Source organism: Lactuca sativa, chromosome 5 (genome assembly GCF_002870075.4).
Source record: "Lactuca sativa cultivar Salinas chromosome 5, Lsat_Salinas_v11, whole genome shotgun sequence".
NCBI classification, from domain to species: Eukaryota; Viridiplantae; Streptophyta; class Magnoliopsida; order Asterales; family Asteraceae; genus Lactuca; species Lactuca sativa.
In genome coordinates, this window is record NC_056627.2 from 344526664 (window position 1) to 344552082 (window position 25419).

The following is a 25419-nucleotide window of genomic DNA, read 5'->3' on the forward strand; positions in this document are numbered from 1 at the left end:
CGCATTTTAAGAATTGTTTGCGGAAAAATGTGTTCGCAAAAGGTCTTGACTATATATATATATAATATATATATATATATATATATATATATATATATATATATATATATACTAGGAGATTAATAAAATAATAATAATAAATTAAATTTTCAATAGTAAACAATATTGAAAAATGATTGTTAATGTATGATGATATTGTACTTTAACAAACAGGACTTTAAAAGTACTCTAGTAATATAGTATAAACTAGAAAGGTTACCTTCGCTACGCGGAGGCCAGAAGCTTTCAATGCTGTTTCTGAATCGATAAATATGACAGACGTAGAAAGTGCAAGGATGAAAAGTCTAGGCTTTGCCCCGGACCGTTTTTTTCATGTTTTTATGAAAAAATGTAAAAGTTTTGGCTGCAAGGATCAGAAGTGTCAAAACGGCTAAAGAATTAAAGGGGTAGGAATTAGCAAATTTTTAGAAAAGGGATCAAAGTTGTCAAACCGTTAAAGTTTTGTGGCCAAACTTTAAATATTAAAAGACTCCTAAAAAGTGTAAAAATATTGATTTCAAGGACCAAAAATGTCAAAATAGGTAAAAAATGAGGACCAAAGTGCAGGGACCAATTCTGCCAAAAAAAATGGTATCTTTACTATTCCTAAGATTCATATCTTTAATATATATATATATATATATATATATATATATATATATATATATATATATATATATATATATATATATATATATATATATATATGGAGAGGATCAAATGAGAACACCTAAAAGGTTGAGAACGCGAGAATAGTTCTGGACCAATCATTTTATAAGGGTATATTAGTAACTTTATATAAATATTAATTAATGATTTCCTAAAATCTAGGGATAATGATTTTAATTATCTAACAAAATTAATATTTCCTTTTACTTTTTGAAATATATATAAATATTTTTTTATGATTTTTCCCAAAAATTATTTATGACCGTTTCAAAAAAATTACCTAAAAAAATTAATATTTCCTTTTATTTTAAATCTGAAAATAAAATCTTAGAAAAAAATATTATTTTCTACTATTTCACGTTTTTGTTTTTCAAAAAAAAAAAAAAAAGAATAGAAATCCAATCCCAAACCAATACACTTCCAATCATAAATGAAAACACATCAAATTACAAATAATTCAATGCATTTTTCATAAATTGAAAATAAAAAATAGTTTAAAAATTATCATTTTTTCATAAAATGAATACCTCTAATCATAAATAAATACACTCATTCACATGAATACACAACTGTTCATAAATAAATACAATCATTCACACACGAATACATTGCAATTCACAAAATGTATACATTGTTATTTATAAATTAATATACATTCTATCATAAATGAACACACATGCTATTCATAAATGAATACAACCATTCACACATAACTACAATGTTATTCATAAATGAATACACGTGCTATTCATAAATAAATACAACCATTCACGCACCCCCTTCTAGAAATTATTACCAAAAAATTCAAAAATTAGGATTGTGTTTCTTTCTTTGCCTCTGTTCTTCAGAAAATTTTCCAGTTGGTCCTCCCATTGCAACCATTCTACCTCCTGAACACTCAAGCAAAGAGTAACACTCAAACAAAATCAACACTCCATGGTAAAATCAATATGTATAATTATAAAATCTTTTTGTGAGATCTGGATGATCAAGAAGCAAAAACCCACCGATTCACTGTAAAACATCAACACCCAAATATCCATACCTTCATCTGTTTCTATCAAAACAAACAAAGAAAAAGGAATTTTCGTTGTTCTTCTTTTCATCTCTATCAATTTCTGTCAAACAACCAAACCCAAACACCCATCTAAACCTATTTATTAAACTTCATTGATTTACAATCAAAATAAAAAGAAAAGAGAAGAGAATCATTACCTTCTGTTTTGCATATAACTCACCGTCGGCGACTTGTTGGCGGGAGTAGAGTGTCGCCTCCGCCATCGCCTTATGAGCCTCCGCTTGTTTCTCCTTCTCATACAGAATTGCTTCAGCGGCCTTCTGTTTTCTGTAAAGCTCCCAATTCGCCTCTTGTACCTTTGTTTAGATCAAACCGATAGAAATTCAATTTCGTGAAACATAGGTGATTAATCGTATTCGATTAATTTGTGTTATGTTTGTTACCTTGGTTTCATACTCAACGCTAGCTTTGCTCAAGAACTCAGCCTTAAGTTTCTCCGTCTGGGTCAGCGCGTTCATTATCTCAACCTCCTTTTACAGCTCCGCCTCCCGGAGCGTCACCGCCTTTTTCGACTCCACCTTTGTAACCTGTGAATCCTTGGCCCACTTTGCATTCTTCATCATGAGCTCTGCATTTGCTTCAGCCACTTCAGCCTCCTTCTGGTTCTCAAACACATTCACCTCCGTTTTCACCTTTATCTCCTCCTTCTTCCCCCTGTCCTTGCCTCTGTGTCGCTATGATCTTCGTCTCTGCGTCTATCTTCGCTGCATTCTGAAGCGTCTGGCCTTAGCGAATCTTGGATCCAATTTCACCTAAACAACATTCAATCGTGAATCAGAAACTGAGTATCTACCACTCAAAACCTAAGAAACATAAAATTACCTTCATCTTTGCCTCAGAAACATCAATCTTAGCTTGATTTGCAGCTTCCTATTGGATTTTTTGCCCTAAATACGAAAAATACTCTTGTCCAGGTTCGTCGACCATCTACTTCACATTCGCATTGTAGATCAACAATTCGAACTGATTAAGTTCCAATTGGACCTTATCGAACACTTCCTTCTTAAAATCCTTCGTCCCTTTGAAAATTTCTTCCATGGTCATTGACGCAGCGAGGACACGGGCCTCCCCTTCGATGATCCCCTTTCACGAGCTCAATCACATGGTGCGATTGTTTATCGTGACAGGCGATGAGTTTGGCGTATTTGCGGCGGCTGGAATGAGAGGATGCCCTAAGGTTGTGACAAATGCAGAAGAAGGGATATAGAGGGAGAGATAAGAGAGAGAGAGAGAGAGAGAGAGAGAGAGAGAGAGAGAGATTGTAGGAATTGCTAAACATAGGTAAACAATCAATTACCATTTTACCCTTATGACAGTTTTAAAGTTACACTTTAATTCCTGTAATTTTAAGAATTTACATAAATGGCCCATTCGATAATAGCGTTAGATTTAGTTTTTTAAATGGTTCAGATGTGTTCTCGCGTTCTCAACCTTTTAGGTGTTCTCATTTGATCCTACTCCTATATATATATATATATATATATATATATATATATATATATATATATATATATATATATATATATATATATATATTAATTTGAAGTATAAAGTTAAACAAAGTTTTAATTTTGTAGTGGAGTACTTTATGTTTGTTGTCAAACTGCATTTAAAAAAAATAATATGGATTAAATTATATTCGATACCAAAATGCAATAAATTGATAAACTATATACTAATGTTATGCAAGAATTATATTTATATGTATAAAATTAAATGAAAAACATAAAATATATTATTAAGACATGTTTTTATGTAAAACAATTTGTTCATAATAATAATTTAATAAAAGATCTACGTAAGTTAATGTTGTAAGTTGTAACCCTTGATTATACTTTTTAAAATTGATATTTTAATTAAAATGTTAACCCTTTAAAATAAAATTATGTTAATGGATAACAGAAATTGAAGTTTTCATTTTATTATACATTCATATTGTGTAAAATCATGGCTAAAACCAAGGGATGTCTATTAAATTTAATTTAAATTAAAAAAAAGAATAATAGATTAAATAAAAACCGAATAATTAAAAGAAAATATATTAGGATGTCATGTATGACCTTATAAATAAAGCTGAAAATTAAATACAAACTCTCAAAAAATGACATGTAGTGCATAGACATTTCTTTTACTTATCAAAGACTCCAATAGTAATTAACCATTGATGAAACCTTTTATTAGGTAGTATATATATATATATATATATATATATATATATATATATATATATATATATATATATATATATATATATATATATATATATATATATATATATATATATATATATATATATATATATATATATATATATATATATATATATATATATATATATATTCATTTGAGACTGTATGAATTTTGTGAGACAAGGCTCGTGTTTTTTACCACACATTTTTCGGGTGTCAAAAAATGAAAAAAAAAACATATTTGTTTATATCTTTCGAAACTTTTTTATTTAAAAAAAAAAACACCGTTTATATGTAATATTCTATATATTTTAACATCATGTGTAAAATATCACTCATAGAAATAAGTCGTGTGTTAGAATATGTAGAATATTGCTGGAGCTTGCTTCTTTTTTACCGAGATACATCGCATCAAATTGACAGATGAGTCATGATTCTAATCTTACTATTACGATTCGAGGAAACGAATGTAAAAATAATATTTTCTATATAAATATATTTAGCAACCAATACCTTTGACAAGTATTTATAATTTTTTAAGAACGACTAACTTATACATACATTATTTCTCTTCTGAATCTACTTCTTTCATGCCAAATAAGACTTGAACCGCTGATGAAACCTTTGTAGAATACGTTACATTTACTTATCAAAGACTCCAATAGTAATTAACATTTATAATTAGATAATAATGAAACTAATTATATCACACAAACAAACACACACATACGGTTAGTGGTGGATCCAAATATTATTCTAAACGACGGTGATTGTGGTCACCAATATACATCAATGTTTTGAAAAACCAATTTTACAAACAAGTAGGATATCACGAAATAATCACGAAATAAGAGTAATGAATAAGGTTTTAAAAAGCTGTCATGACTTCAAAGCATGTACTTGACATGAAGCTTTAAAAAAATGTCATGTTTAAGTCATATATGTATATAAAAATGAATAATAGTAGAAATTATATAAAAAATTATTAACTATATACAAAATTGTCGACTTAAGTCACGTCTTACAAACGATGTAGTTCGCCACGACTTGTAAAAAAATCTTAAGTCTTGAAAATGCAATATATATATATATATATATATATATATATATATATATATATATATATATATATATATATATATATATATATATATATATATATATATATATATATATATATATATATATATATATATAAGGTTAGGATTAAATGTGAATCACAAATATTATGTGAATGTATAACCAAACTGTAGCCTCTAGATTAAAATGAATGAATGATAATGATCTTTGGGTACATATTATTATCATGGAATAACAATTACTATATAATTTGACTTAATTAATTAATAGGGCAAATTTGACATTTTATTAAGAGAGAGAAATTTAATATTCTTTATATTTTAGGCAACTAATTCAAATTAATTAATAAAAGTTGAGATGAAATCTTGGAATATATTCAGTATTTTCAAATTAAATTAGATTTTTTGGAATACGACTTTTATCAACACGTTCACATTTGTTTTCCAGATTATTGTTATGAACTTTTATAGTTCTTTTATTCAAAATGTATTTTGTAAAATCAACATTCTTAAAGAATACAAATATATATTTTGAAAAACAACGATTTACATCAAATACTAAGAATTCTTATTACAAATTACAAATATAATAATAGACATTCTTAAAGAACAAATCTTGATTATATTCATTATTGTCTACTAAATATTAAATATTCTTCAAAAAATATGATGTGTTAAGAATGATTTAAACTGAATTTCACAAATCTGAAATATTCTTAAAGAATAAAACTAAATTGCATACAGTCTCAAAATATGATACAAGTACAATCTTTAAGAATTAAAAAAATAAATAATGATATTTTTGAAAGAATAAAATACATTCTTGAAAAAGGAATAAGAGACGTTCTTGAAAGGGATGTGAGGAAATTCTTGAAGAGTAAAGTGCATTCTAAAAGAATATGAATTATAAAATAATAACCATCCTAAAATAATATATGCAAAAGATGGTGATGAACATGGATTGTGTTTTGGCGGTGGTTGTTTGTTGGTCTAAGTATGTTGATGGCTGTTTCTTCGATTGATGTCTATTACCACATGCATCACCGTCATGTCGTTCCATTCACCTGCATAAAAATGTCCCCATTAAGATCTTATTATCGAAAACCACCACCATCAGGCATTGTGAATTCTTTAAGAACTAGAATTCATTCTTTAAGAGTAAAAATAAAATTCTTCTAGAATGTGTTGATTAATAAAAGTATTAATATTTTATTGCACTTCTCGAATTATAGGCTAACATTTGGTCTTTGGAAGAAACAATAAAATCATTTTTAGAATTATATACTACCATATGAAATAATATTTTGTAAAAAAAGAGGCATGAATGTAAGATTATTAGCTCACCAACTTCTTTGCACGTGAAGAATTCGACTGCTCATCACTTGCACCAAGTCAGTTGATGAAACAAAGGTCATAAAAGATGTAAAATAAATGAACGGAAAAATTTTATAAACGAAAAAAAAAAAGCAAACGGGCCAACGATTTCAAAGAAGAAAATGAAAAAAAACACCTAAACTATACAATGAAATGAATTGATGCTAGCAGTAAAACAAAGGGCGAAAACTAAAAATGCAGCAACTCCAAATTTTGGCCAACCATATATTAATATATATGTCATATACTACCAAATACTCAAATGGCAATGTGCATTGCTTTTAACCCCATAGACCATCAAAAGATTATTAGCACCAATTAGGTGTAACACTATCCTTAGTAAAAACACAATAAAATGAAAATATTATGCAAAATAAATGAGTCTCCAATAGAAAATATAAGAGGCTTAACATAAAGGGCCAACCGCAACAACAACCCAAACTCACTATGTGCAACATCAGTGAAGGAATCCGTAAGAGCTTCAGATCAAATACTTTCGCCAAAATAGAAAATATAAGAGGCTTCAAGACATGTATACAGGCTAACACGAAAAAAAATCACACACTAATAAGATTCTTAAACAACATACCCCACATTAACAAAGAACAAATAGATGAATAAAAAAAATTATGAAGATTGACCGGAGATTGGAAAGAATAATGATTCAAATGTAAGGATTGTAGGAAAAACTAATTAATCAAATGAGATTACTTACATAAGTATTAAGATGACAAGCAAAGATGGAAAAATCATTATATTTGAAGGAATTAGGAAACAAATCCCTAGCGAAATCAGTAGTTTTCCAAACAACAAATCCATTGCCGCTCTTGTTCCACGAAATCATATCATCCATCATCGAATCATTCACCGACCGATACCTCTTCACCAGAAACGATATCGAAGCAGATCTATGCACCATTTTTAGTTACAACTTCTGAATCTCACCAAAGAATTCAATGGTATATTGAGTAGCTTCTATGACCGGATTTTAAAAATGGGATTCATGATATCATTAAGGAATGATGACGCCTAGGTGGAACGAATTTATTGAATTATCGAGTAAATGCTATTATGTAGTCCCGGAAACAACAATCGGATGTGGGACTCCATGAATCTAGTTCATTCGGATAGAATGTAATCATCGAAGTTGGGTTCAGTTTTGAAATTAAAGATGGTTATGATGGTGGCTTTGAATAAGAGAATGAGCCTGTTGATGAATCGGAAAAAAAATGAACATATTAGAATGAAATTGAGAATGAAGAAGGTGTGATGTACTGCAATTAATCAAACCTTATATGACTGAATATGTCTAATTTGTAAAAGGTAATAAGGGAAAATTGAGTTTTGTAGGTTACATTCCATAAATACAGGGTTTTAATTTAGGTAATTTAACTAATTAATCAATAGGTATTTATTAATATTATGTAAATTGTCTAACTTGCCCTTATATGAATGATTGGTCCAGAATTAGTCGTACAATCACACAATACTTATCATTTATATATATGAACCTAACTCTCTCTCTCTCTCTCTCTCTCTCTATATATATATATATATATATATATATATATATATATATATATATATAGGCGGTAGTCGTGTTGTTCAATGGGTCAAGCGACCAATTGGTTTAGGTAGGGACCCTTAATTGTATTGAATATATATATATATATATATATATATATATATATATATATATATATATATATATATATATATATATATATATATATATGAAAAAATGAATATACATTACATCCCCACCTAAGCTTAGGTAGTAAACCTCATGAAACTACGTCGTTTTATTAGCTCAAGATTACAATTAGGAGATTCATGATTAACACTTGATGTTGTACATTTAATATTGAAGTAATAAGTTTGATAGGGAAGCAAAAATATTAATTATCTTTGACCTTCGTGATGGTGGAAAACAGTATTGTTCACTGACGTGAAGTAATAAACGATAATGGAGGAAAGAAAGAAAGGGATTGTAAAACGATAATAGAGGAAAGAAATGCAATGGGGAATTGTATATTTACCGAATGAAAAATGAACCGGTTATATTTACTAAGTTAAAACTACATAATTTAGAGGTTTAGTACTTAAGCTTAGTTGGAGTTGTAATGTATATTCCATATACCCATATAAATAAGCATGACATATACACTTGTGGATAAGAATACCAATAAAGTATTATTATTATTATTATTATTATTATTATTATTATTATTATTATTATTATTATTATTATTCGAATGGCGGGATTAATGGTTAATAGTTAGTATTACGAAACCGTCAATATCTGGAATAGAACTTGAGACCTCCAGTTTAAGAGGTAAAGCCTCTACCAAGTGAGCTGGTCTCACATTGGCTACCAATAAACTATTATTACATTAAAAGATGATCAATTTTAACACTAGGTTGTGGAAAAAAAATGAAAGAGTATAATCAAATACAACCAAATGACGGTTGGATTTTTTGGTTTTTAGTTAATTTGATTTGGTTAGAAAAATTTATTTAGTCTGGTTTTAGTTAAGTTTCATAGTTTGTTAAACCAAAAAACCAAATATAGTATTTAATTAATAATTTTTTTTATATTTTATTTGTATGACATAACATTTTATATACAAAAGATAAAACTTGATAAATGGTCTTTGTGTTTTTCAGAAATCTCGGGATATAGTCAATAAGTTTAAAAAACCTCATAGACAGTCCTTGTGCTTTCAAAACTTTTAATAGCTAGTCATTTTCAGTTAGTTTTGTTGTAGATTTAGTCCCTTTCGAAATTAAAATGACCTTTTTACCCTTTACATATTTATTATTCATTTTTTAATATTTCCTTTTAGTATTTTATTATTATTAAATACATAAATGACCCACATATATCTTTCTCTCTCTCTCTCTCTCTCTCTCTCTCTCTCTCTCTCTCGTAATGAAAAAGTCAATTCCCCCCACTTCATCTTCTTCTTCTCCAACCCATCTTGTTTCCATATCTTTCTTTCTCAATGCAACAACCATTAAAAGATCTCTTAAATTTCTGCTTTAGCTCTGCAATAGTAACTCGTTCATCGAACTTCAATTCAACTTTCTGCTTCTTTTTCTTATCAGATTTATCCACATGTTGATTTGAATGTCTCAATATATTGAGAATTAAAGGGTCCATAAAAGGTCAATGTCTATAGATTTCCTTTCTATCTAATCGGATTTTCACGCAACAATGAAGTCGAAGACTCCTTTGGACTTTGTCGTATTCCCATATGGCATTTCAATGGCAGTTTATGGTGGCTTTAGGTGGTCGAATCTTTAAATCGGTGACCAGAATACGAAGTTTATAAACCCCAATTTCAGACTTCATGTAACATCAACAATGGAAGAAGCAATCTATACGAAGACTTGGTTGGAAATGGTGGAATCGAGCTTCCAATTATGGAAATCTAGAAATAAATGGTGGAGTATGTTCCAAAAAGTGACCTGAAACAGGTTCTAATTCTAATGCAATTGCAAATCGATTTCTAGGATGAACACCCACACACTTTCTCTAACGATCGAGGTTTAGCACTAGAGGTGGCTCCACCTGAAGCCATGGAAGTCTCAAATCAATCCTCCGAAGAACTCAACAAGACCATAAGATTCGACATCGATACGACATCCCCTACCTGATCATCTACAGATCCAACCTGAACTGATCAGTAGCAACAACACCTCTTACACTTACCTCCGATAAACACATGTCTCCGAATCGATCTGAAACGTCCCAAAAATTACAAAGAGGTTTTTGTAATTTTAAAATATAATAACAAATTAAATCTTTGCTTTAAAACCATTGAGTAACATTTGATTGATTGAAACCATACACTATTAGAGTTAAATTTACAAAACCACAGAAACGAACATCTTTGATGCGTGTGTACAGTCCTGCCGAGCTCTTCTCACGTACGGCCTGCAAAATGTTTAATTTACAAATGTAAACATAAATCTTAGTGAGTTCTCTAGTATACCACATATTCCATCATACATATAACGCATCTACACAAGATCTTAGCTCTAGCGTTGAGCAACTAAATTTCCTAGCCACATACATATATCTTACGTAACGGGCCCAACCCTAAGTCATATAACAGGCCTCGGCCAACCATATATAACGGGCCCCTCCCGACTGTACATAACGAGCCCCACCCAACCATTTATAACGATCCCTGCCCAACTGTACATGATGGGCCCCACCTAAGGAGTAATGTGACATCCCCATTTTCACGACCAGAAAAGACCGATTTAATTATTGTTTTTTCATTTCATAGTATCCTTTTTAAAGATTTATAATGTGGAATTCGTTCCTAATAATGTGATAATATTATTACCAAGCATTTCCAAAGAAATGTGTTTCATTAATACATTTGGGATGTCATCGTCAATACATAAACATAAGAATAACGGAAATAATACATGCCTTACAATAGTTTATTACACTATGATCTACAATTATCCATAAATCACACAACATCCTTGGGCCTTCGTACCGCTACCTGTGATACAAAGAAATTGAATGGGTCGGGCTTGGGATCCTAATAAGCACATATGGTTTTCAACCCAGAATAATTAAGTTATTTAGTTATATATTTTACATCTGATAATTTACCCGATTATCCATTCTCGTTATTATCACATATTGATCCTAAATTATTGATCTCAAGGGACCTATCCTCAGGATCCTCATCATCAACGGGTAGAGAATAATGCTTCAGGGATTCCTTTAGCAATAGGTGTCAATAAGGCAACCATGAGGGTGGTAGAGTATATCAAATGAATAGATAGTCCATTAACACCTACAGGTTGCGAGCCTGCCATCGTTCGATTAGACTGTCTAGAATAGTTTGTGGGCATCATATTTACTCTGCTAGGTGACTAGTTCATTAATAGTCAAACCTTCTCATCATTTTCATCACCATCACTACCCAATATATTGTATATATTAAAATATGTATTCGATTAAATCAAGTAAAAATCATATAATTCGTTTAAAACAGATATCAAGTAACTCAGATAATAGGCACACATAGTATTTAATCATCTAGATACTTTATATCTATGTGTAAGCTGAAAGAAACTATACACTCACTTGATAAGATGGATGACTGGAAAGTTGGATAGCGCTTCGTAGGGATGAGCATATGGACCAGGGAACCGGCCGGAACCGGTACCGGAACCCAATAGAACCGGTCGGGCCGGGACCGGGACGTTATTTTTATGGATTTTTGGAACCGGGAACCGGTAGGAACCGGAACCGATATAACCGGAACCAGTAGAACCGGCAAAAACCGGAACCGTATGATGATTTTTTCGAGGACCGGTTTCAATATTTGAAGACACGACAAGAACCGGTAGGAACCGGGAACCGGTAGAACCGTCAGGCTGGTTCGGCTCTTGATTTTGGCCGAAGCCGGTTCCCGGTTCCAGCCGGTTCTAGCCGGTTCGGTCCTTTTTCTCATCCCTAGCGCTTCGCTTCAGCACTTATGCACTTATCCATTCCTTTGATTTGACTTAGGTTCAATTATGACCAAGTCTTAGTTTATTATTTTTGATGACTAATGATATTCTAGATTCCTCAACAATCCCAAAGTCTATACCAAGATCTATCAAGTAAGGAACAACCAGGTAGGATCATATCGCGGGTAAGGTCGGTTTAGTATACAAAGTTTACTATTTGGAAATCATACTTTAAACACCTCACTAAATCCAGTCTAGACATCATCCCTGTAAGTAGATCAATCTGTAATATGACGTTGTATTTACTAACAAATCTCATTTATAAATTCATAATAACGACTATGAATTTATAAATAAATTACACTAAAATAACATAGAGTGTAATTTAACTTACAAAGATTCCCTAGATAAAACTCTAGAAATTGCACTGACATAGATTCTACTAAAAGGCTACTACTTGTCGGGCACTCAGGGGTCACACGGCTTTGCCAGTATACTAGAAACTAAGTAAAATTGGATCTAATGCAAAGAGAAGTCGTGGGATTGAGCTATAGGATTGAGATATATATGAGAAGCATAAATGGAGACGTGTATTTATAGCCAAAAAATATATTTGTGTCGCGTACTCTGCCGGGGCACATCACGCAAATGGTCGTGACGCTGACGTGTTGTTCTCTGAGTGGTGTCACATGGCGAGATTTGGGTGGATGTCAGATGTACACCGCACATCTTGTTTGTGTGCACGGCTGTGCACGGATTTTTTTATAAAGTCTTATAAAACTCATATCTTATTCATATATGCTCCATTTTTCAACGTGTTTTATTTCCATGTGTAGCGATCGACGAGATCTACAACTTTCATTTAGACTTTGTTGGCTAATTTTGATTTATTTTTAAATTTATATTTTTAACAGGCTTAGACTATTAAAGTCCGTTAAAAATTCATAACTCTCTCGTCCAACGTCCGTTGTCAACAGTCTTTATATCAATGGATTGGTATTGACGAGATCTTCAACTCTTGTTTAGATTGTTTCGGCTAAAAATCAACCAATCTAAAATTCAATTTCTGTGCTAACACAGCTGCACTTAAACTTTTGAAAAATTGTAACTTCCTCATATGAAGTCATATTTGGGCGTTATCTCTATGTGTGCTCTCGGTTTTACAATTTCTACGACTTTCATTTAGATCATTTACGCTAATAGGCAACCTATCTAAAATTCTCTATTTACAATATTTGTAGGCGTCTAGGGTCGAACTCGAAACTTCAACGCATCATAAATTCTTCGTTATAAGTCAGAATGGAGTGTTCTTTATATCTCTAGAATCCTCATCACGATTACTTCCTCTTTCATCAAGGTTATTCGGCCTAATTTGTATTATATTTAAGACGTTTATTTTATTTATTATTTTATTATATTTCCTTAAGCACATATACTACACATAACTACACATAAAATACATAATACTCATATAATTATCTTTATTTACTTCATAAAGGGTTACAATTGTTGACCATTAAAGTTACATCATTTTATTAATATCTAGCGAGAAATGCGGCATTACAATTCCCTCCTCCTTAGGATGATTCCGTCCTAGAATCATGCATTAGCAAATAGATGTGGGTAGCGACTCATCATGTCACTTTCCATCTCCTAGGTGAGGTTCGCCCCAGATGTATGTTTCCATCATACAAGCACTAAATCAACCATCTTACGTCGTAACTTCTTCCTCTTATGGTCAATAATCACCTCAGGTTCTTCAATCAGCCTCATATTCTCATCGATTCTCATTTCCGAAAGTGGAATCACATCGGGAAATTCTCTCTGAAATTCCACAAATGACACACATGATGGGTGTTATGGATACAGGATACCTTCCAGTTCTTCTGGAAATTCCAACTTGTAAGCTTGGTTCCAATTTTTTGAAGAACTTCAAACGGTCAAATTAATCTTGGACTCAGCTTTCCTTGTTTTCCAAATCTAATAAGTCCCTTCCATGGAGAGACTTTAAGCAACACTTGGTCTGCGATTTCAAACGTAATCAGTTGTTGATTTTTGTCAGCATAGCTCTTCTGACAATTTAGTGTTGCTAACATCCTTTCCCTAATCACTTTTAGTTTCTCAATGGTCTGATGGACAATCTCAGAACTCATAAAGTGTTTCTCTCTAGCGTCAATCCAACAAGACAGTGTACAACATTTTTGACCATACAACACATGATAAGGTGTCATCTTAATGCTCGAATGGTAACTATTATTGTAAGAAAATTCTACCAAGAGTATATGCTTATCCCAGTTATCGGGAAATTCCAGAGTACAGGCTTTCAACATAAGACACAACTTTATACCCATATCTTCCTGTAAGCTCTTCCAAAATCTAAAGGTGAAACGAATATCACGATCTAACTCAGTTGTCAAGGGAACATCGTGAAGTTTCACTATCTCTTTCACGTAAACATTTGCAAGATTGTCCATAGACCATCTGTCATTAGCCACTATGAAGTGTGTACTCTGTGTATCGATCCATAATTACCCTAATCATGTCATGAACACTCTTTGACTTGGGTAGCTTGCTCACAAAATCCATGGTGATGTCTTCCAATTTACCCATGGGTACAGGTAAAGGATCCAAACTTCCATATGGTTTCTAATCTCACGCCTTAACTCTCCTACAGGTCATACATTGATCCACATACTTTGCAACGTCGAGCTTCATCTTCGGCCACCAATAGTAAATCTTTAGATCCCTATACATCTTGATGATTCCAGGATGAATTGAGTGCATGGTCTTGTGAGCTTCTTCCATAAGAAGTTCTCTTACTCCTGATGGGTTTTGAGCATTCTAACACTTCCTAAGTGTACATGCAACCCTAATAAACCTTGGATCTCCGTTTGTCTAAATACATGCAAAATTTGGTTTCCAAGGTTCATGATCCTATCTAGCATACATGGGGAACTTGAATCCTAAAAGGATGGCTAGAATTACATACCTTGTAGTTGATTTTGATTCCTTGAAACCTTGTAAGCCTAGCACCCTAAGTGTGATGCCTCAAATGCTTCACACAACACCAAATGCTTTTGGAATGAATTTTGAGAGAATACAAACACTTGATAAATTGGCCTAGCCCTCACTTGTACTTATGTAGCCGATTTTGGTGGATAATATGTTTCTTATATAGTGTGACACATCTAGGGTTACATCATGTAAACCCTAATGTGTCATGACTCTTCATTTCCATGACCCGTGGGTTTGTAACTCCCATGGAGCATCCTATGGGTTTAACCCAACTTGATAATCCATGGAGCCTCTTAGCCCACTATACAAGTTATGGATGATTTACATAATCAACCCATATATTTAATTAGTTATCTTTTGATCACTTGATTAATACCAAATTAATTCTTGATCAATACTAATTAAATAATACTATTAATATATTAGAACTTATAATATATTAATAAACCACAAATGTTATTTCTCTCATTTAGTCTATCCAAATGCATGGTGCCATGCAACCCAAATGGACAATGCCGGGTCGGGTCAAGTACATACCAGAAATAGTTATGGACTTAGACACCTTATCCAACAGTCTCCCACTTGGATAAGTCTAATAACTATAACTGCAAGTATGACTTCAGGAACCGATCAGCAATCGTAGCTCTTTCAAGGTCTCTCGGAACTGAGAAGATGATCATACGCCATTTAAGATAGGTGATCATATAATCCTCTGTTCTAGATATCAGCCGGACAAATACATGGAACAATGTCTTAATTATTGTTCAGCAGTTTGTTTCCCGATTTCTAATTTATTTGACAAAGAACTTAATTGAACACATCAACTTAGTTCTGACCGGGCCCGGTACATAGGTTAAAACAAAATCATCGAGGGGCCCAGATATCAGCTTCTAGTCCAAGAAGGGACAGATAAACTTCGACTCATATGTTTGTTCTATTACTCATTGAATTATACACAAGAGCATGTTTTATAACATCGAGTTACCAATGCGTTTTCGTACAATCAACGCATAACCAACTCATAGGCACAAATCATATCTCTAGGTTTGAAGACTTATATGATATTACCGTCTCACGATCACTCGAGATAAATTCCATGAAGTGATTCCAGTGAGCATGGGTTGAGTCCAATGCTCAGAACTTATGAGCACTCATGAGTGTTGTAGCCATGTCCAACAACTTAGACCTCTGCAACCAATCATGACAGTCTTGATTCTTACCTACTTCCGACATATGACCGACTGTGGAGGTTCGAATAATATGATATACCAAACATAATTATTCTAGAAGTCAAAACATGCAAAAGAAATATAGTAAATGATTGACAAGAGATAGCAACACTTTACTCATAAATAAAACACCTTTTATTCATCATCTAATGTCAATTACACTTTACACATTTCAAAATTATCTAACTACTAAATCTATTGCCATCCTTCTGTTCTATGCTCCGAGCATGCTGGAGATGCTTGACCCGAGTCAGTCCCTTCGTGAGGGGATCTGCTGGATTCTCATCCGATGATACCCTCTTTTCCACGAGGAGTCCTACTTCTATTCGATGTCTGATGAAATGGTATTTTTTGTCGATGTATCTGGATCTCCCGTGATCCCTTGGTTCCTTGGCTAAGGCAACTGCACTTTCAGTATCATAGAAAATTTCCATTGGCTCCTTAATAGCTGGTACAACTCCAAGGTCTCCAATGAAGTTCTTCAGCCATATCGCCTCCTTTGCTGCCTCGCTAGCTGCTATATACTCTGATTCACAAGTTGAATCAGCCACTGTCTCTTGCTTGGAACTCTTCCAAGAAATTGCTCCCCTGTTTAAGGTAAAGACCCAGCCTGACTGAGAGCGGAAATTATCCCTATCAGTCTGAAAGCTAGCATCACTATACCTACAACTCTCAAGTCATCACTCCCACCGAGGGTAAGGACCCAATCCTTAGTCCTCCGTAGGTACTTGAGGATATTCTTTACCGCAGTCCAGTGAGCCTTGCCAAGGTTCCTTTGATACCTGCTAAGCATGCTTAAAGCAAAGGCTACATCAGGTTGAGTACACATCATAGCGTATATGATCGATCCTACAGCCGAAGCATAAGGTATTAGACTCATTTCTGCTATCTCAGCCTCAGTACTAGGGCTTTGTGTCCTACTCAATCTGGTGTTACTCTGGATGGGTAACTCTCCTTTCTTGGAGTCCTGCATGCCGAATCTCTTCAGCACCTTATCCAAGTAGGTACTCTGACTAAGTCCAATTAATCTTTTACTCCGGTCTCTCAAGATCCTTATCCCTAGAATATAAGCAGCTTCTCCTAGGTCTTTCATAGAGAAACACTTCCCAAGCTAGGACTTAACTTCCTGCAGAGTTGGGATGTCATTTCCTATGAGTATTATGTCATCCACATACAATACCAAAAAGCTAACTATACTCCCACTAGCCTTGACATATACACAAGATTCATCTTCACTCCTAGAAAAGCCAAATTCTTTGACTTTCTCATCAAAGCAAACATTCCATTTGCGAGGTTCTTGCTTTAATCCATAAATGGATTTCTCAAGCTTACACACTCTATTAGGGTACTATGTATTGACAAAACCCTCTGGCTGACTCATGTAAACATCCTCAACCAACTTTCCATTAAGGAAAGCGGTTTTGACATCCATTTGCCATATTTCATAGTCATGAAATGCAGCTATGGCTAACAGAACCCTAATAGACTTAATCTTGGCCACTGGAGAAAAGGTCTCATCATAATCAACTCCCGGAGTTTGTGAGAAACCCTTTGCAACCAATCATGCCTTATAAGTGTGTACATTACCATCCATGTCGGTCTTCTTCTTGAAGATCCATTTGCACCCTACAGTCTTACGACCCGGTACATTCTCAACCAAGTTCCAAACTTGATTGTCATACATGGAATGTATCTCGCTGTCCATTGCCTCTTTCCATTTGGCTGACTCAGGGCCTGCCATGGCTTCCGTGTAACTGTTAGGTTCATCCAAACTTATCAGTGTCTCATCACTGATAAGTGTATCACCTTCCACAGTAATATCGAATCCATAGTAATGTTCAGGTGCATTCCTAACCCTTGTGGAATGCCTCAAAGGTACAGACTTGTCAATTGGCTCAACAGGAGTTTCCTCCTCAAGTTGAGTGCTAGGGTTTGAAGTTCCTTCACCACTTGACTCTTGAATTTCTTCAAGGTCAACTTGCCTCCCACTGTTTCCTTGGCTTATGAACTATCTATCTCTCTCTCTCTCGAAAGACAACCCTCCTAGCTACAAAGACCACTTTTTCACTAGGTCTGTAGAAGAGGTAACCATATGATTGTTGTGGGTAGCCGATGAAAATACACCTCTCACTTCGAGGTTCGAGCTTATCATGAGTCTCGTGTCTCACGAAAGCCTCGCAACCCCAAATCTTAATGTGGTCTAGTTTGGGTACTTGACCAGTCCACATCTCATGAGGAGTTTTGGCAACTTTCTTTGTAGGGACCAGATTAAGGATATGGGCAGCAGTCTCTAAGGCATACCCACAAAATGAGATTGGGAGCGAAGCTCGACTCATCATGGAACGAACCATATCCAACAAGGTTCGATTACGCCTCTCAGCTACACCATTCAACTGCGGTGTCCTGGGAGGTGTCAATTGTGAGACAATCCCACATTCCCTAAGATAGTCAAGGAACTCTGAACTAAGATACTCACTACCTCGATCGGATCGAAGCATCTTAATGTTCCTGACCAATTGATTCTCGACTTCCTGTTTGAATTCTTTAAACCTTTCAAAAGTCTCTGACTTTGCTTGATTAAGTAGACATATCCATATCTACTGTAATCATCAGTAAAAGTAAAATAATAACGATTAGCATCCCTTGTGGCATGTTTGAAGGGTCCACACACATTCGTGTGTATAAGATTCAACAAACCTTCACCCCTTTCACAAGAACCTGTGAAGGGTGACTTTGTCAGTTTTCCAAGTAAGCATGATTCGCAACTATCATCTGACTTTAGGTCAAATGACTCCAAGACTCCATCCTTTTGGAGTTGGCCTATGCGTTTCTTGCTTATATGTCCAAGACGACAATGCCATAATGATGCTTTATCCAAGTTATTATCATTAACAAAATCAATACACAATACATTGTTTCCTAAGTTATCAACCACAAATACAGTTTCATACACACCATCACAAGGTAATGCTTTAAAATAAAGAACGTTATTAAAGAAAGCATTAATTGAACCAACTTCATTATCAAATGAAAAGGTGAAACCTTGTTTATACAATGCATGAAAGGAAATAATATTTCTTGCCATTTCTGGCGAATAACAAAATTTATTCAAATCTAAACTAAACCACTACTTAGCGATAAAGTATAAACTCCAATCTTGATGACAGGTAAAGCTTTCCTATTCCCCATGATTAAGTTTATTCTTCCATGCTCCACATTCTCACTTCTTCTTAGTCCCTGCAAATCAGAACATATATGAATACCGCAGACAGTATCAAGGACCCAAGAGTTAGAATGGGGTGAGTTATTAGATAAGATAGTGTAAATACCTGCATGGTTGGGTTTAACTTTCCCATCCTTCACATCTTGCTGGTACTTTGGGCAGTTCCGCTTCCAATGTGACTTTTCATGACAATAGAAGCATTCAACCTCTTTTGGGTCAAAAGAAGGTGTGACGAAACCTTTCTTGGTTCCACTTGAAGAAGAGCCATCAAGGGTCCTAACCTTGGTACCCTTCGAAGAACTCTTCCTCTTCTTCCCTCTACCTTTCCCGATTGTCAAGATAGGGGCAGAGTTTGGAGTAGGAGTGTTAACAACCGACTTACCTTGAAGACTTGTTTATGCGGTCTTGAGGAGTCCCTGAAGTTTGCTGAGTGTGACCTCTTCCTTATTCATGTGGTATGTCATGCGGAATTGATCATAGCACGATGGTAAGGAGTGCAAAATGATATCTATTGAAAGCTCCTCAGGGAAGTTCACATTAAGCTTTAGCAAACGATCCACATACCTTTGCATTTTCTGCATGTGGCTCGTGACAGATTCTCCGTCCTTCATCATGGAGCAGATGACTTCATACCTCTCTTGTCGTGCACTTTGATGGTATCTTTCCATCAGATCTTGGTGCATTTCAAAAGGGTAAAAGTCCTCATAGGACTTTTGGAGTTCTGTTGTCATCGTGGCCAACATGATGCATGCCACTTTGGTAGCATCCCTTTCATGTACCCAGAAGTCAACGATCTCTTGGGGAGTTGCAGTGGTCTCATCAATCTCCTTAAGCTCCTTGTTGAGGACATATTCTTTGTCCTCGTAGCGGGTAGTCATCCTGATGTTTCTGATCCATTCATTGAAGTTGGATCCATCAAAGGTGACTTTCCCACACAAGTTCATAAGGGTAAATGAGCCATTAGGATTAGAGCCAGAAACAGCATTGTTTGAAGACATCTGAAAGAAGAGAACAAGATTAGTTTAGATATTAAGAGAGTCCTTAATAAAACACCCAAATGTAATATTAAGGCTAGGATCCAATCACAATATATTATAACATAGAAGAGGTATGCCGTAATCCAAGTTATAACATATTTGAAAGGTAGGTGAATGACGATTCACCAATTTCCACCATAAACCAAAATGTAAATATTAGGTTTTTAATTGGTTCTTAGAAATTCCTAGATTCTTTTGAGATTCAATGAACTTTTCAAAGGCATGTTTCAATCTCGAGTGTGCCCTCCAAGTTTTGTGACTGGGATACCGAGGATCACAAAACGAGGTGTGAAGAAACCATGCAAATCACTTGGTATCCTTAAAGTTTATCACTCAATCTATGTGCCGGTAAACCACACACGATCCACCGATACTATGATAAACCTTAAGTCACCCTTTACATACCTTGTTAAGTCCAATTTAGTGTGTCGGTTAACCACACATGCTCCACCAACGACTTAAACAAAGTGTAAAGTGTAATTTCATGGATTAGCACCTTATTCACATTTTTCCTTAAGTAACTAAGATTGGGAATTTAATAAAAGCATTTAGTTACTTTATACTATTCATTATACTTTTAAGGAGAATTTATAAGTCCTTGTCCTACCCGTTCGGCTAACGACCCTCCACCGATCAAGGAAGCGGTGGGTGAGAGTGGACACCCATTAAGTTGCCATTTTATAGGCAACAACCTTATACCCCCTTATAGACCGGCTTCGTGAATGAGGCATACTATCGGTAAGACGACTTGATCTTATACATATATATATTATTAACTTATAATATTATAAAGTATAAGGGTTGATTTTTAACTTTTAAAGATCTAAGGGTTGGAACTAAAGTTTTAATCATGACTTTACTTGTTCCAAAACTTGAGGGCAAGTTTTGTAACTTTACAAAACCTTTCATATTCATAACTTATGAGTTATTAAAATGAAGACTCTTCATTTTATAACTTATGTGTTCTTTTAGTGGATTTTAACACAAAGAGACTTTTGGTTATCCATAACTTGAGGACAAGTTATGGACTCCATTAAAACACATAAAGATCATGAATTAATCATATAAACAAGGAACTCCTATGATCTATCACGAACTCATAAGATCATGAATATTCATATCAACATTTCAAGAACATATGAACACATATAATCATGAAAATTTGATATTAGCCATTGTAAATGGATTAGAACAACCATTACACCATCTAAAACAAGTTTTATAACACCAAAACAGTTTAGGGTAATGTTTCTAGTCCATTTCCAGTAGCACAAATCGAATTTCTACATTCTGCATGACCAACTCGTCGAGTGCACGAACAGACCTGCCGAGTTGGTTGCATTTTCTATTGGACTCGTCGAGTCCCCTGAGCAAACAGCACAAAATCGAGTTTTCAACACTATTTTGCATCAAGTATTTACAAACAAGCCTAGGCTCTGATACCACTGATAGGTTTTGAGCATTCTAACACTTCCTAAGTGTACATGCAACCCTAATAAACCTTGGATCTATGTTTGTCTAAATACATGCAAAATTTGGTTTCCAAGGTTCATAATCCTATCTAGCATACATGGGGAACTTTAATCCTAAAAGGATGGCTAGAATTATATACCTTGTAGTTGATTTTGATTCCTTGAAACCTTGTAAGCCTAGCACCCCAAGTGTGATGCCTCAAATGCTTCACACAACACCAAATGCTTTTGGAATGAATTTTGAGAGAATACACACACTTGAAAAATCGGCCTAGCCCTCACTTGTACTTGTGTAGCCGATTTTGGTGGATAGTATGTTTCTTATATAGTGTGACACATCTAGGGTTACACCATGTAAACCCTAATGTGTCATGACTCTTCATTTCCATGACCCGTGGGTTTGTAACTCCCATGGAGCATCCTATGGGTTTAACCCAACTTGATAATCCATGGAGCCTCTTAGCCCACTATACAAGTTATAGATGATTTACATAATCAACCCATATATTTAATTAGTTATCTTTTGATCACTTGATTAATTCCAAATTAATTCTTGATCAATACTAATTAAATAATACTATTAATATATTAGAACTTATAATATATTAATAAACCACAAGTGTTATTTCTCTCATTTAGTCTATCCAAATGCATGGTGCCATGCAACCCAAATGGACCATGCCGGGTCGGGTCAAGTACATACCAGAAATAGTTATGGACTTAGACACCTTATCCAACAGTCTCCCACTTGGATAAGTCTAATAACTATAACTGCAAGTATGACTTCAGGAACCGATCAGCAATCGTAGCTCTTTCAAGGTCTCTCGGAACTGAGAAGATGATCATACGCCATTTAAGATAGGTGATCATATAATCCTCTGTTCTAGATATCAGCCGGACAAATACATGGAACAATGTCTTACTTATTGTTCAACAGTTTGTTTCCCGATTTCTGATTTGTTTGACAAAGAACTTTATTGAACACATCAACTTAGTTCTGACCGGGCCTGGTACATAGGTCAAAACAAAATCATCGAGGGGCCCAGATATCATCTTCTAGTCCAAGAAGGAACAGATAAACTTCAACTCATATGTTTGTTCTACTACTCATTGAATTATACACAAGAGCACGTTTTATAACATCGAGTTACCAATGTGTTTTCGTACAATCAATGCATAACCAACTAATAAGCACAAATCATATCTTGGCCTTTTCCCTTCTTGGTTTATATTTCTAATCAAATCATCTGCCTCGACATTCGCTTTACCAGGGTGGTAAAGTATCTTGCAGTGATAATCCTTGTGTAATTCTAGCCAACGTCTTTGTCTCATGTTCAATTCCATGTGTTAAAACGGATACTGGAGACTCTATGATCCGTGTAAAGATGACACTTCGTGCCATAAAGTAACACCTCCATATATTTAGTGCAAAAACCACCGTCGCCAACTCCAAATCATGAGTGGGATATCTTTTCTCGTGGTCTTTTATTTGTCTGGATGCATATGCTATTACTTTATCTCTTTGGTTCAGAACACAAGCTAACCCAACTCCAGATACATCATTGTAACTATGAAGTCTTCGACTCTGTCACGTAAAGAAAGGATTCGTGCTTCACACAAGTGTTTCTTTAGCTTTTTGAAAGCTTCTTCGTGCTTCTCACTCCATGTATATGTAGCTCCTTTTTGGGTTAAAGCTGTCAATGGAGCAATTATTGAACTTTTGTAATATCCAGCTAATCCTAAAAAGCTATGAATCTCAGTGGAACGTTTTGGTCATTCCCACTTCATCACTACTTTAATCTTTGTTGGATCAACCATTATTCCTTCTTGGTTAAACACATGACCCAAGAATTGCACTTCGTGCCATAAAGATAATGCCTCCATATATTTAGAGCAAAAACCACCGTCACCAACACCAAATCATGAGTGGGGTATCTTTTCTCGTGGTCTTTCAGTTGTCTGGATGCATATGCTATTACTTTATCTCTTTGGTTCATAACACAACCTATCCCAACTCCAGATACATCATTGTAACTATGAAGTCTTCAACTCTGTCACATAAAGAAAGGATTCATGCTTCACAAAATCTCTTTTTTGGCTTTTTGAAAGATTCTTCGTGCTTCTCACTCCATGTAAATGTAGCTCCTTTATGGGTTAAAGATGTCAATGAATCAGTAATCGAACTTTTGTAATATCCAGCTAATCCTAAAAAGCTATGGATCTCAGTGGGACGTTTTGGTCATTTCCACTTCATCACTGCTTCAATCTTTGTTGGATCAACCATTATTCCTTCTTGGTTAAACACATGACCCAAGAATTTCACCTATCGGATCCAAAAATCGCATTTGGAGAACTTGGCATACAACTTATCCTTCTTTATAACTTCCAATACTCCTCGTAAGTCCTTGCCATGCTCCTGCTAGCTGTTTGAGTAAATCAAAATGTCATTGATGAACACTATTATAGATTTATTGAGGAAAGCTTTATAAACTTGATTCATCAGATCCATAAAAGTTGTTGGAGCATTGGTCAGTCCAAATGACATAACCAAAAACTCATAGTATCCATATCTTGTTCTAAATGCGGTCTTCTTAGTATCTTGATCTCGCACCTTCATCTGATGATACCCTTACCTGATATCAATCTTTGAAAAGTAGCTTACGCCTTGCAGTTGATCAAACAAGTCATAAACTCTAGGCAATGTGTATTTATTCTTCACCGTTACTTTATTCAGCTCTTTGTAATCTATGCACATCCTCATGCTCCCATCTTTCTTCTTTACGAATAACACCGGAGCTCCCCAGGGTGAAGAACTAGGTCTTAAGAAACCTTTGTCTAACAACTCCTAAAGTTGTATCATAAGCTCCTTCATCTATGTTGTTGTTAATCGTGATTTCTCTATCAGTGTGGTTCCTGGTCAGAAGTCTATTCGAAACTCTATTTGTCTATTAGGGGGACATCCAGGAAGATCTTCAGGAAAGACTTTCAGAAAGTCACACACCACTGGTATTATTTTCATATCCTTCTTCACATCGATCATAAACGATAGATATGATGTACATCCTTTGGATAAACACTTTCTAACTTTCATCAGGGAGATGATTCCAAAATTTACTCGGCGTTTGTCCTAATACACCATAAATGATTCTTTTCTAGGAGGGTTTCCTCTCACCATCTTCTTTCTAAATATTATCTCAGAATCATTCGCACTTTTCCAATCCCTTCCCAATACTATGTCAAAACCGTTTAACTCAATGAACAATAATTCCTCATGAAACTTATTCACATTCAAGTCAATGATGATATTTTTCATTCATTCGCTAACAGGTACAAAATTGCCACTAGCAACTTCTACTACTAGAGCACTATTTAATCTATCTACAGACAATGCTAGTCTTCTACCAATTTTTGCGAAATAAAGGAGTAATTAGCTCCATGATCAATAAAATATTGGCAGACAAATCATTTACTAGGAAAGTACTTGAATCAAAATCTTATTCCTCCTTTGCTTCTTCCAGAGTCATTTAGAAT

The 25419-nt window shown here is 34.4% G+C and overlaps 1 protein-coding gene and 1 pseudogene across 1 annotated transcript in view; one reads left to right on the forward strand and one right to left on the reverse strand.

Annotated features, from left to right (window-relative positions):
* The window catches only part of LOC111887329 (GDSL lipase), a 50045-nt gene that overhangs the window by 7961 nt on the left and 16665 nt on the right, over positions 1 to 25419 (forward strand). The gene's annotated exons all lie outside the window — the stretch shown is intronic.
* LOC128126188 (flotillin-like protein 4) lies at positions 1731 to 9591 on the reverse strand (annotated as a pseudogene).